Consider the following 15,000-nt stretch of genomic DNA (forward strand, 5'->3'; position numbering starts at 1 on the left):
CTCTCTCTCTCTCTCTCTCTGCCGGTGACTCATCTCCCTTCCTATGAGTCATTCCTCGGCGTGACTGACCAGCCGGGAGTGGAGGAATGTAGGTATGGAGGGAGGAAGGGAGGAAAGGTGGGAGGGAGGGAGAGAGGAATGGAGGAGGGAGAGAGGGAGGGAAAAAATGAGGCAAAGTGAAGGTTAAACGGAAGGCGATATGGAGAGCAAGAGAGAAAACAAGAAGAAGAAGAAGAAGAAGAAGAAGAAGAAGAAGAAGAAGAAAGAAAGAAACGAAATGATAAGAAAAAGAATAGGAACAAGAACAAGAAGAAAAAGAGGAAGAAAGAGAAAAAGCAAATGAAGAAGAAAATACGAAATGAAAAATAAGAAGACAAAGAAGAAGAAGAAGAATAAATAAAGAAATGTAAACGAAATGATAAGAAAAAGAATAGGAACAAGAACAAGAAGAAAAAGAGGAAGAAAGAGAAAAAGCAAATGAAGAAGAAAATACGAAATGAAAAATAAGAAGACAAAGAAGAAGAAGAAGAAGAAGAAGAAAGAAAGAAATGAAAACGAAATGATAAGAAAAAGAAATAGGAACAAGAACAAGAAGAAAAAGAGGAAGAAAGAGAAAAAGCGAATGAAGAAGAAAATACGAAATGAAAAATAAGAAGACAAAGAAGAAGAAGAAGAATAGTGAAGAAAAAGGAATTAACACCAAACAAAAGGAATAATAACTCATATTAAACATCAGTAATTAATTCTTCATGATAATATTAAGTTAAGAAAAAAAAAAGTAATAAAAACAAACTTCTTAAAAATATATATAGTAAATTGAGAGAGAATTACCTCATCATTAAAGCCAACAATGGAATTTCACCACCACCACCACCATCACCACCACCACCACCGCCATCATCATCATCACCACCAAAATTACCAACGAGTTTATTTAATTACTTTACACTATAAATATACATAGAGCTCTTTTTTCTACCCCAATACAAAACACAACCACCAACACCACTACTACTACTACTACTACTACTACAACTGTTACCACTATTACCACCACCATCACCACCACCACTACCACTACTACTACTACTACTACTACTACTACTACTGTTACCACTATTACCACCACCACCACCACCACCATCTCCACCATTACCGTAGCAACAGGAGGAGATGGATTAAGTTTCAGTGGTGCCGGAGACCTGTCTTGAGCCCCTACACTGCTCACACCTGTCTTCTACCTGTGCGTGTGTACCTGTGTGTGTGTGTGTGTGTGTGTGTGTGTGTGTGTGTGTGTGTGTGTGTGTGTGTGTGTGTTCGTTGCTTTCTAGTTTCCTTGCCCCCAGAAACAGGAAAGACAGAGAGAGAGAGTCATAATGCAAATAGAATAAGATAAATTCTCTCTCTCTCTCTCTCTCTATATTATGACATATGAGAGAGAGAGAGAGAGAGAGAGAGAGAGAGAGAGTCACACAGGTGGTTTCAAAGTGACAATATAATGAGAAAGTTACATCAACTCAATGGAATGACTGACACACACACACACACACACACACACACACACACACACACGCACACACACACAGGTCTCATTCCTTTCTCCAGAACAATTCGAATCCTCCTCCTCCTCCTCCTCCTCCTCCTCCTCCTCCTCCTCCTCCTCCTCCTCGTCTTGCCTTTTGTGTATTTATTCTTTCACTTCTGTTTTTTTATGTTCTCTCTCTCTCTCTCTCTCGTGCAGGACATAAACAAGTAAAAGAATTAAGGCCCGGCCCTCCTCCGCCCTTTATTAAAACAGACGTTTCCTGCGCGTTTCACGAAGAGGAGGAGGAGGAGGAGGAGGAGGAGGAGGAGGAGAAGAAAAAGAATAGGAGAAAAGAAGAAAAAAAGGACACCTACTCGCCTTCCAGAAGAGGATAACCTTCCCGCCTCATCGCTCTACCACACCGCACTCCACCACCTCCTCAACCCTCAAACATACCACAACTTTCCCCCCGTTACCGTAAATTACCAACCCCACACTTTGTAATCTTAATCTGTACATCTTCAGCCTAACGAATGCCATCTCCGAAATAAACCGATTATTATTATTACACACGAACAACCAAATGTAATCCGTCTTTTCTAACTGGCCACGCACCTCGCTCGCTTCCACACGCCTGACAATCATCCAATTATATACACCTGCCCCGGTAAGTCTCTCTCTCTCTCTCTCTCTCTCTGATTATCCTTCCTTTACCTTCTTTTTCGTTCCCTTCCTCCTCCTCCTCCTCCTCTTTCTCAACCTGTTCTTAGTATTCTTCTCCTCTAGTTCCTCTATCTCCTCTTTCTCTTACTCTTCTTCAACTCTTTTCTCCCTTTCCTATTTCCCATTCATTCTTTTACGTCCTTATTTCCTCTTCTTTCCTCCCTTTCTTCTCCCTTACTCTAGTTTTCCCCCTCTTCTTCTTCCACTTCCCTTTCTCTCATCTTTTTTTCTATCTTCTTTCTCCTCTCTCCCTTAGTAGAGCACTCCTCCCCACCCCTCCTTATCTTCTCTCATTCTCTCCCATCTCCTTCCCTCCCTTATCTCCTTTTCCTATCTCCTCTCTCTCCTCTCCCTCTTACTAAAGCGTTCCACATTCTTCCTCCCTCTCCCTTCTTACCTCCTCCCTGTCTTATCTCCTTCCCTCCCTTGCCTCCTTTCTCTCTCCTTTCGTCTCTCCTCCCTTCTTACCTCCTCCCTGTCTTATCTCCTTCCCTCCCTTGCCTCCTTTCTCTCTCCTTTCTTCTCTCCACCTTACCGCACCATTCCTCATTCTTCCTCCCCTTTCCCTCCTTAATCTCTCCATATGTTCTCTCCTTCCCTCCGTTGCCTCCTTTCCTCTCCCCTTTTTCTCTCCTCTTTACTATAGCATTCCTCATTCTTCCTCCCACTCCATTCTTACCTCCTCCCTGTCTTATCTCCCTCCCTCCCTTCCCTCCTTTCTCTCTCCTCCATTCATTCTTCTCTTCCTTCATTCTTCCTTCCATTCCCTCATTACCTCCTCCCTGTCTTATCTCCTTCCCTCCCCTGCCTCCTTTCTCTCCTTTCTCCTCTCCTCCTTACTGTAGCATTCCTCCTCCCATCCCCCCATACGCTCCCCCTCCATATCTTCCCCCCCCCTCCCCCCATTTCCTCCCCCCGTATCCTGACGTCAGCTTCAAACGTCCTTGCACGTCGCCAGAGATATGCTGACGTCAGGCAATGCGGTCCCTCGCTTCTACTCTCTAACTCCCCATTGGCTCAGGATCGGCGCCTCCTGCTGACCATCCAGTAAGGTTCCGTCTGCCTTGCGTGGTCTGCGTGCTACTCAGGAAACACGTGCGTCAGACATGAATGAAGCTTGGAGAATATCTTTACTTTTTATTTTTCTTAACCCGGTAGCAGCGACGGACCAAATTTGTGGCTTTGCCGTGTACCAGCGACGGGCCAAATTTGTGGGTTTACCGTGTAGCAGCGACGGGCCAAATTTGTGGCTTTACCGTGTACCAGCGACGGACCAAATTTGTGGCTTTACCGTGTACCAGCGACGGACCAAATTTGTGGCTTTACCGTGTACCAGCGACGGGACAAATTTGTGCCATGATATAAACCCCCCAAAATAGATGATGCATAACCTGATCACAAATGCGTTGATATATATTATGAAATGGTTTGCGTGAGTGATGATTTTTTCTCATAAATTCGCTTAGAGGGGCCTTTAAGAAACATGATCCCCGCAGCTACCGGGTTAATTCTTTGTTTTTTTACGGCTAGGGAGGCAACTCAAGGGAAAAAAGGAGAAAAAAAACAGTAACAATATAGAGCAAACCAGACGCTGCTCCGACAAAAGAGAGGTCAGGAGAGGTCAATTTCGAGGGTTGTTTTTTTTTTACATCAGAGAATACGGCTCAAGGGCAATAAAAAGAGTAAACACACAAAAAAAAGCCCGCTACTCGCAACTCCTATGAAAGATAAAAGTAAAGAGTAGGCAAAAGAGAGGTCAATTTCGATTTTTTTTTTATTATTATTTTTTTTTTTTTTTTTTTTTTTTTACATCAGAGAATACGGCTCAAGGGCAATAAAAAGAGTACACAAAAAAAAAGCCCGCTACTCGCAACTCCTATAAAAGATAAAAATAAACAGTAGCCAAAAGAGAGGTCAATTTTCGAGTTTGTTTACTTGTGAATTCTAAGTTATATATTACCATTTGTTATTTCTACCTCTCGTTCTACTTCCCCTTCTCTCTCGTTGCCTGTACTCTCATTTTCACCTTCTCTTATGAACAGCCTCCGTGGTCTAGTGGTTAGCATGCCTACCTACGAATCCGAGGGCCCCCGAGTTCGAATCCCAGCCCGGGCAGTCGGCGTGTAGGTCGTATACAACTGTTCATTCCTCTCTTTCGGGCTGGTAGATAAATTGGGTACCTGGTAAATGGGCTCGTCACGCCACAGAGACAAGGGCCAATGTGTCGGAGATGAACACCGAGGCAACGAGTACCTATTGTATATGCCCCAAGCTTTACCTTATTTTGCTTGGTGATGTTGCCTCTGAGAATGTATTTTACTACCATTATAATTATTTCCTCTGTTTTTATTTTACTTTCATTTTTTGTTTTTTACTTTTTGAAATGATGGATGGGATAATTTTACACAGTCCCACGCCAAGGAGTGTTCGATTATGCTAAGTCGCTTGCTGCATAAGGGAACTCTCTCTCTCTCTCTCTCTCTCTCTCTCTTGATACCACGACAGAAATAATATAAAAACTTCTTTCCATCTCTCTCTCTCTCTCTCTCTCTCTCTCTCTCTCTCTCTCTCTCTCTCTTGCTTCCACGACTGCAAGAATATAAAAACTTCTTTCAATCTCTCTCTCTCTCTCTCTCTCTCTCTCTCTCTCTCTCTCTCTCTCTCTTAGCAACAGAGAGAGAGAGAGAGGAAGGAAAAAGACAAAGATAACAACATCCGTATCTTTTTTTTTTTTTACATAGTTTTTACAGTCACGTTCGAGTCTCATCTTATCTCTCTCTCTCTCTCTCTCTCTCTCTCTCTCTCTCTCTCTCTCTCTCTCTCGTGGGGTCTAAATTCGGCTATCTTTTTTTAAGCACTTTATTTTTATTTTCTCTCTAGCGGCGCCCTTTCCCTCCCTTTTATTTTTTTTACTTAACCCTTCGTCTGTTCCCTTAACCCTAAACTTAAAAATAGAAAAAGAAACGAGAATAAGACAAAGACATAAAATAATGACGATAATGATGATGATGATGATGATGATGACGAAGTACAAAGAATATAAGAAGTAGATTATGAGATTGACAACGAAGAAGAAGAAGAAGAAGAAGGAGAAGAAGAAGAACAAGCAGAAGGCCTGAATAATGTTAAGACGTGTATATATATGTTTACCAATGAGCAATATTAGAAGAAAATTATGAGACTGACAACGAAGAAGAACAAGAAGCAGAAGAAGACTGTAATATGTTAAGGAGTGTGTATATATGTTTACCAATGAGCCAAAATGTGTATAAATAAGTATAAATGTGTACAGATATCGATCACTGCATTAGGGACAAGTGTACGAGCGTGTATACATAGAAATACATATTCACAATGGTGTAATCTGTATAGCAAAGCATCAAGGTGATTCAAAAGCAGGAATGTAGAGTCGGGGCCGAAGTCGGAGTCGCCGGAGTCGCCTACTTTTGGTCGGAGCAGAAGTCGGATGTTTAGAATGAGGAACAAGAAAAGAAGAAGAAAAGGAGGAGGAGAAGAAAAAGAAGAAGAAGTAGAAGTAGAAGAAGAAGAAAAAGAAGAGAAAAAAACAAGAACATAAGGAACAAGAAGAAAGGAAGAATGTTTAGAAAGAAAAAGAAGAAAACGAAAAAGAAGAAGACGAAGAAAAAGAAGAAGAAAAGGAAGAGAAAAAGCAAGAAGAAGAAGAAGAAGATAAAATGTTCAGAAAGTACCATACGCTTCATCGACCTCATTCAACATACGCCACATGAAAACCAACATACCCAAAACATACGCAAAATACTTCTCTACATTCTTTTATACGAACAAATCTATATGTCTTCTTGTTTCTTTTTTTTTGCCCTTGAATTGCTTCCTTAACTCAAAAAAAAAAAAAAAGGAATGCATCAACAAGGTCCAATATATTTTAATCTTCCAATTTTTTCCAACTATCGATCTTCTTTTATTTTTTTTGCCCTTGAATTGCTTCCTTAACTCTAAAAAACACAAATTATAAGAATGAATCAACAAGGTCCAATATATTTTCAATCTGTCTATTTTCTCTCTCACAACGACGAGGCAAATATTTTCGTCTATCATAATTTCCCGAAGACGGTGACTCAGGTAAAGGTGCCGCGGGTTACTTATGAGGTAGCAGGTGAAAAAACAGGTGGGGAGGGGAAGGGAAGATAAGGGGGGAGGGAGCGAAGGTAAGGGAGGGAAGGGAGGGAAGCGAGGGGGGTCAGGGAGGTGATTCAAAATAGGGGAAAAGGGAAGAACTGGTGGATAGGAGGATAAGGAAGAAAGGGGGAATAGGAGAAATGGTAAAGAGGGAGATAGAAAGAGAGAAAGAGGATAGTAAAGGATAGATGGATAGGAAGTGGAGGATAGGAGAAAGGGAAAGGGATAATAAAGGAAAAGACAGGGAGGAAAGAAAAGGAAAAGGAAGACTAAAAGAAAGAAAAAGGAAAGCAGAGGAAAGGGAACAGCGAGAGAAAAGATGGAAGGAAAGAGGAAAGGAGAGAATGAGGGAGGGAGAGGGAGGGTGAAGAGAAGAGGAAGGAAGGAAGGGAAAAGAAAGATGGAGGGACAGCGAGGAAAGGGAAGTAAAGGGAGGGAGAGGAAAAGATGGAGACAGGAAGGGAATTTAAGGAGGAAAAGATGGTTGGCAAGGTAGGAAAAAAGGGGAAAGGAAATTAGAGGAAAAAAATAATACAAGGAAAGAAAGAAGGAGGTTATGGTTACAGAAAGAGCGATAAGGATGGAGGGAGAGATTGAAAAAAGGAAGAAGAAAGGGAAAAACTAACGAGGGAGAAAGAGGGGAAGAAGGGAGGAGGGGAGAGGTGAAGGGAAGGGGAGAAGAAGGGAGGGAAGGAGAAGAGGGGAAATAGAAGAAAGGAAAGGAAAAAAAATAGGTGAACTCATGATAGGAGAGAGGAGAGAGTGAGGGAAGGAGGGGAAAGATGAGGGGAGGAAGGAGATAGAAGGAGAGAGGAAAAAAAAGGGAAGTAGAAGGGAAGGAGAAAAAAAAAAGGTGAAATCAGGAGGGGAGAGAGGAGAGAAAGAGTAGCGGAGGGAGGGGAGAGGCGAAGGGAGGAAGGGGGGAAGGGAGGGTAAGGAACGAGAAGTGGAGGAAAAAATGGAGGGAAAAGGAGGAGGGGGAGGGAAAGAGGGAGGGAAAGAGGGTAAGAATTCCTAAGATGTGAGTGTGTGTGTGTATTTACAGCGAAGGCGTCACGCACATACACACACACACACACACACACACACACACACACACACACACACACACACACACACACACAGAGAGAGAGAGAGAGAGAGAGAGAGAGAGAGAGAGAGAGAGAGAGAGAGAGAGAGAGAGAGAGAGAGAGAGAGAGAGAGAGAGAGAGAGAGAGAGAGAGAGAGAGAGAGAGAGAGAGAGAGAGAGAGAAAACAAGACGGCCCTGAATCGTATATGCAAACGATTTTTTTTCCCCCTAATTATCGTACTTTTTGCCATGATCTTTTTTTTATTTTCTTTTATTTTCTTTATTATTTTATTTCTTGATCTTTTATTCCCTCGTGTACTTATTATTTTCCCTCTCTCTCTCTCTTTTTTTTCCTTTTCCTTTATTTTATCAACCTTTAAATCTCTTCCTTACGATTTTTTTTATTTTATTTATAATTTTCGTTTTGTCTTCTGCTAGTTCGTGTGTTACTTTCTTTCTTTTTGTTGTTTGTTTGTTTGTTTGTTTGTTTGTTTATCCCTAAATCACAATGTCGGTTTGATGTCCTTTTCTTATCATTCTCTTTTATCACATTTTCTTCACGCACTCATATTTATCCACTTTTCTTCCTCTTCTTCTCTTTATCACATTTTCTTCTTTTTCTTCTCTTTATCACATTTTCTTCTTCTTTTTCTCTTTTATCACATTTTCTTCACGCACTCATATTTATCCTCTTTTCTTCTTCTTCTTCTCTTTTATCACATTTTCTTCACGCACTCATATTTATCCTCTTTTCTTCTTCTTCTTCTCTTTTATCACATTTTCTTCACGCACTCATATTTATCCTCTTTTCTTCTTCTTTCTTTATTTATCCTCTTTTCTTCTTCTTCTTCTCTTTTATCACATTTTCTTCACGCACTCATATTTATCCACTTTTCTTCCTCTTCTTCTCTTTTATCACATTTTCTTCACGCACTCATATTTATCCTTCTTTCTTCTTCTTCTTCTCTTTATCACATTTTCTTCACGCACTCATATTTATCCTCTTTTCTTCTTCTTCTCTTTTATCACATTTTCTTCACGCACTCATATTTATCCTCTTTTCTTCTTCTTCTTCTCTTTTATCACATTTTCTTCACGCACTCATATTTATCCTCTTTTCTTCTTCTTCTTCTCTTTTATCACATTTTCTTCACGCACTCATATTTATCCACTTTTCTTCTTGTCTATTTTCCTGGTTCCTGTTATTTGATAGTCTTGATTTCCCTTCCTCTCTCATTTCTCTATTCCCTTTTATTTATCGTCACATTTTGCTTCCTCTTCCTTTTATCTTGTTTTCTCGTTTATTCATTTCGTTTATTTTTCATATTGTTGATTTCTCTTCTTCATTCATTCGCTTATTTCCTTTTATTTATCGTTATTTAACTTATTCTTTCTTCTACCTGTTTAAAAATATTCGAATCGTTTATTTTTTCTCGTTTATTCACTGCGTTTATTTGATACTGTTGATTTCTCTTCTTCCCTCATTCGTTTATTTCCATTTTTTATCGCATTTTATTTCCTCTTCCTTCTTTCTGCTTCAATAAATTCCAATCGGTAATTATTTTTTTCTTTATTTATTACGTTTTAGTTTTTTTTTTTTATACTCATTTGCTGTCTTATTTATTGCTACTTAAGTTACCAGTCTCTTCCTCCTCCTCCTCCTCCTCCTCCTCCTCCTCCTCCTCTATTAACAGGTGATAAAACGAGCTTCCTTAATTAGCTCAGTGGACAGGTGAGTCTGACGGGGGGACAGGTAAATGGCAAGGCAGGTGAGAGAGAGAGAGAGAGAGAGAGAGAGAGAGAGAGAGAGAGAGAGAGAGAGAGAGAAGGAAAGAAAAAAAGAAAGAGAAAGAGAATGAAAGAAAGAAAAAGAAAGAAGGAAAGAAAAAGAAAGGAGAGACAAAACAAGCAAACAAAAACTACTAAACACAAAAATAAAATAAACTTGCTCAAAAAAAAATAACTAAGAAGAAAAAACAACAATAAATCTTAATTAAAGGAAATAATGTTAAGAAAAAAGAAAGAAAGAAGAAAGAAAACACCAAAGAAAGGAAAGAAATAAAACAAGACAATCTGATGCAGAAAACTAGAATTAATTTTTGAGACACACACACACACACACACACACACACACACACACACACACATTCTCCGTACTCAAATCTGTTTCAGTGTGGAGGAGAAAAAAAGGAGGAGGAGGAGGAAGAGGAGGAGGAGGAGGAGAAGGAGGAGGAGGAAGAGGAGGAGGAAAATAACCTTATGCAATGAAAGATAACTACGCAATGTCTCTCTCTCTCTCTCTCTCTCTCTCTCTCTCTCTCTCTCTACATGACACAGTGGGAAAAAGTAGCTACAAAAACGGGAGGGAACACGAAGTAAGGGAAGGAAGGGAAGAGGAAGGGAGGAAGGAGGGAGGAAGGGAGGGAGAGGAAGTTGAAGGGAAGTTAGGACACGATGAGGAAGGAACATGTCTGTCTGTCTGTCTGTCTGTCTTCCGCTTAAAAGTCCAAGTTTTATTTCTTTCTTCGCCCTCGTAAAAAAACTATATATCTTTTATCTTTTATTTTACTTGATTTTATCCCATCCTTCTTTTTTTATCTCATTTTCCGTCATTCCTTTTACTCTTCTCCTCCTCCTCCTCCTCCTCTTTCTTCCTAATTCTTCTTTATCTTATCTTTATCTTCTTGATCTCCTACTCTCTCTACTTTTCCCTCCTCTTCTCTCTTACTTCCCTTTTTCTTCCCCCTTCTCCTTCACTTCAATATTTATCCTTTTTCTTCTAATTTTCTCTTTTCTCCTTTACTTTTTCTCTTACTCTCTCTACATTTTCCTTCCTGTCATCTACTTCTTTTCTCTTCCTTCCCTTCCTCCTTCTCTTCAATATTTATCCTTTTTTCTAAGTATGTTTTTTTCTTTTTTTGCTTTTGTTATTACCTCTCTCTCTCTCTCTCTCTCTCTCTCTCTCTCTCTCCCCCCCACCCTCAGCCTTGACAAATATTGGTTCTATTTATACTTACACGACGCCTCGAGTGTGTGTGTGTGTGTGTGTGTGTGTGTGTGTGTGTGTGTGTGTGTGTGTGTGTGTGCGCGCACGGCCTAAACCAGTTTGTAAGGAAATGTCTTTGAAAATTCTCTTGTGTGGCCCATGTATTCACACACACACACACACACACACACAGACACATGTACGTACGCCCACACGAGCACACAGACAGACACACCCACACACGCCCACACAAACCCACACCCAGACCTAAACCCACGCACGCACACACACACACACACACACACACACACACCTACGGACAAATACCTCTGTTTACCTACCCAAGCCTCCTACACTTGTGCTAATTTCTCTCTTCTCTTCCCTTTTCTCTTCATATTCTTTGTATTCTCCTCTCCTCCTTATCCTTCCTTCCTTCTATGCTGACACCTTCTTCTCTGCATTTCCTTTTCCTTATTCTTTTATTGTTTTCTGCTATATTTTCTTTTCCTTCTGTTCTTCCAATCTCGTTTTTATCTTTATATTTTTCTTCCTACTCTTCATTTTTTTTTACTGTTCTGTTCTTTTTTTTACTTCCTCTCTCTTTTCCTCAATGTTTCTTCAATAATCTTTTTTTCTTCCTAGTATTCTTCCTATTTCGTTTTCATCTTTATCTTTTTCTTCCTACTCTTCAAATTTATATTCTTTTTTTTCCTGTTCTGTTCTTTTTTTTTTTACTTCCTCTCTCTTCTCAATGTTTTTTTCTATAATCTTTTTTTTCCAAGTATTCTTCTTATTTCGTTCTCATCTTTATCTTTCTTCCTACTCTTCAACTTTGTATTCCTAACTTTTCTTAACTATCGCCAACTATCGAATTTCTAACTAATTAACCATCAACTATTAATTTCTCTAACTAACGCCAACCTTCCAATGCCAACTACATAACTATCAACTATCTAAACTAACGCTATCTAACGCTATCCAACTCTATCAACTAACTTCTCTAACTAAAGCTATCCAAATCTATCTATCAACAAAACTTCTCTAACTAAAGCTATCCAACTCTATCAACTAAACTTCTCTAACTAAAGCTATCCAACTCTATCAACTAAACTTCTCTAACTAAAGCTATCCAACTCTATCTATCAACTAAACTTCTCTAACTAAAGCTATCCAACTCTATCAACTAAACTTCTCTAACTAAAGCTATCCAACTCTATCAACTAAACTTCTCTAACTAAAGCTATCCAACTCTATCTATCAACTAAACTTCTCTAACTAAAGCTATCCAACTCTATCTATCAACTAAACTTCTCTAACTAAAGCTATCCAACTTTATCTATCAACTAAACTTCTCTAACTAATGCCAGGTATCCAAATTCTAACTGTCTGTCAACTATCTTAACTTTACAATCTTGAAAGGCGTCTAACTTTTTCTTTTCGTATTGTTACTCACCGCATGACTGCCACAAAGTCTGTTCCACGCCTCCACCACTCTGCTCGCTCACCAGTTCTTGTCTGTGTCTTTATTAGGTGGGAATGGAGTAATTTGAAACCATTGCTATGAGTTCTACCTCGCTCTTATACTAGCCTAACCTAACCTAGCCTAACCTTACCTAACCTAACCTAACTTAACCTAACCTAACCTAACCTAACCTAAACTAAACTAAACTAAACTAACCTAACCTAACCTAACCTAAACTAAACTAAACTAAACTAACCTAACCTTATTTTATATTGTCTAGTGTAACCAATTAGATGTTTATATTTGTTGTTAGATACGAGAATGAGTAGCCTTTAATGCGAATCCGTTAGGCTATTTATTTATTTATTTATTTATTTATTTATTTTTTTTTTTTTTGGTCCTTCCAGTAGCGCCGGTGGACTTTCTTGAGGGGTCCCTTGGATGGCCCCAGTCCTTTAGCGGCGCAGGCTGATTTTATTTATAGTGACTGCCGTGATGTATGACTCTTGCTTGGCCAATGATGCTCCTCGGTGCTCCTCTTGACCGGTGATGTTAGGGTTGACTGAAGATCCCGGTAGCATGTGGGTAATCTTCCGCCACTCGTTGATGGTTTATGAAAAATCAGCGTGTTTCGGTGGGACTCGAATCACGTCCTCGCCAAGGTCTAAATATCTTGGTCCACGCTAGGTCCTGGGGCTCTCCACACCCGCACGCAAATCACTCGACCACCGCCTGGGAGATCTAAGCGTATTATTTTCAGGTAACTTTTGGTGTTCGTCTTTTATTTCCTCTTTCGTGTATTGGTATGAGTCAATTTTGTAGTATTTCCTCTTCATTTGTTTATGTCTTTGATTGGAAACGACTTTTTACTTTTAATTTCCACTTTCTTCGTTTCAAAATATTACCGGCCAAACATTTTACGGGTAGTCGTTTTATTTTCCTCTTTCTGTCTTTTCGTTTTTATTTCCATTCCCTTTTCTTCTTTCTTCTTCATTTGTTTCTTACATCTTTGATTGGAAACGACCTTTTACTATTAATTTCCACTTTCTTCGTTTCAAAATATTACTGGTCAAACATTTTACGGGTAGTCGTTTTTCTTTTCTTCCCTTTCTTCTTTCTTCTTCATTTGTTTCTTATGTCTTTGATTGGAAACGACTTTTTACTATTAATTTCCACTTTCTTCGTTTCAAAATATTACCGGCCAAACATTTTACGGGTAGTCGTTTTTCTCCCTTTCTGTCTTATTGTTCTGTATTTTCATTCCCTCCTTTTACTCCCTCTTTCTCTTATTCTCTTCTTGCTCCTCACTATCATCCTCCCTTCTCACTTGTCACCCACCAAGCATCTCAACTCACCCTCACAAGTTTCAGCATCATCACAATCATCTTCACTATATCTTTCTCCTCTCTTTCCTTTCTTACTCTCCACCACCACCACCACCACCACCAAAACGAGCAGCACCTCCTCACCTCCAATCACACACTCCACCACCACCGCCACAGTCACACACGAATCGAGACAGAGAGAGACAGAGACAGACAGAGACGGAGAGAGGGGAGGAGGAGGAGGAGGGGGCGAGTGGCTAGCGAGAGAGCGTCAGCCAAGACATCGGGTTGTATAGCCTTTTAAGATCAGCGCAAGGGGAGGATGGGGGACAGGAGGGGTGGGGGGGGGGAGACAGCGGCTGACGTTCTCTCTGTAGTTCTTTTATTGGAGGCAGAGCACGCCTGTCACCGGTGCCTCTCCCGAAGAAGTGGTTGTGGGGAGCATTGCAAGTGGGTGGCGGCGGCGGCGGTGGTGGTGGCTCCAGTAGCGGTGGTGATGGTGGTGGTAGTGATTGGCTTAGAGAGAAGAGATGGAGGGAGGGAGGAGGAGGAGGAGGAGGATAAAAGGATTGCGGGGTTATGGGTGATGGGGGTAAGGAGGAGGAGGAGGAGGAGGAGGAGGAGAAGGAGGAGGAGGAGGGTAATGGTGATGGAGGTTAGAGATGAAGGGAGGGTTGTAAAAGGGTGATGGTGATGGTGGTGGTGGTGGTGGTGATGGGGAAAGAAGGAGGTGAAGAAGGGGAAGATGAGGAAAAGGAGGGGAAGGAGAGAGAGAGAGAGAGAGAGAGAGAAGGTATGTTAAGGGTATGTCTGGTGATGGTGGTGATGGTGGTGGTGGTGATGATGGTAGTGGCGACAGTAGTATTGGTGGTGATGGTGGTGATGGGGAGGAGGTTAAAGCCGTATATAGAAGCATGGTGGTGGTGGTGGTGGTGGTGGTGATGATGGTGGTGATGGTGGTGGTGGTGAATACATAGAGAGAAGGAATGTTAGTGGTGATGATGCCGGTGGTGATCGGGTGGTGGAGATCAACAAGGAAACAAAAGATTGGAGAAAGGTAATGGAGGTGATAAATTCAAGCCATATAAAATAAAGATGAAGATTCGATGATAATAAGAAGATTTAAATACTGGCGGTGGTGGCGGTGGTGGCGAAGGGCGGCTCAGCAAAAAAAAATATATAAGTGCAGCAAAAAGAAGCGTAAAGGGCGGGTTAGAATCGAGTGTACATAATAGGATCAGAGAGAATTCAATTTTTTAACATCCCGGGTTAGAATCGAGTGTTATAGGATCAGAGAGAATGGATGAGTGGATTCAATCTCCTAACATCCCTTCACGTCCCTGTCTGAAGCCACTACTGAAAGGGAACAAGAGAATGAGAATGTGATGATTGAAAAGGAAAAAGAAGCGTAAAAGGCGGGTTAGAATCGAATGTAATAGGATCAGAGAGAATGGATGAGTGGATTCAGTCTCTCAACATCCCTTCACGTCCCTGTCTGAAGCCACTACTGAAAGGGAACAAGAGAATGAGAATGTGATGATTGAAAAGGAAAAAGAAGCGTAAAAGGCGGGTTAGAATCGAGTGTAATAGGATCAGAGAGAATGGATGAGTGGATTCAGTCTCTCAACATCCCTTCACGTCCCTGTCTGAAGCCACTACTGAAAGGGAAAATAAGGAGGAGAACAAGAGTGTCTGAACCTAATGACTGAAAAGGAATTGTAGTTAGAGGATGAGAACAAAGGTGGAAGAAG

At 40.7% G+C, this 15,000-nt stretch overlaps 1 protein-coding gene and 1 long non-coding RNA gene across 3 annotated transcripts in view; both read right to left on the reverse strand.

The window, feature by feature from the left end:
* The window catches only part of LOC127008727 (dorsal-ventral patterning protein Sog-like), a 172,187-nt gene that overhangs the window by 105,613 nt on the left and 51,574 nt on the right, over positions 1–15,000 (reverse strand). The window lies entirely within an intron of this gene.
* Positions 7,562–8,298, reverse strand: LOC127008736 (uncharacterized). Its single transcript, XR_007761283.1, has 2 exons — positions 8,111–8,298; positions 7,562–8,054 (listed from the first exon to the last, which is right to left on the reverse strand). It is a non-coding gene; the product is annotated as an uncharacterized LOC127008736 (long non-coding RNA).

Source organism: Eriocheir sinensis, chromosome 38 (assembly GCF_024679095.1).
Source record: "Eriocheir sinensis breed Jianghai 21 chromosome 38, ASM2467909v1, whole genome shotgun sequence".
In the NCBI taxonomy this organism is placed as follows: Eukaryota; Metazoa; Arthropoda; class Malacostraca; order Decapoda; family Varunidae; genus Eriocheir; species Eriocheir sinensis.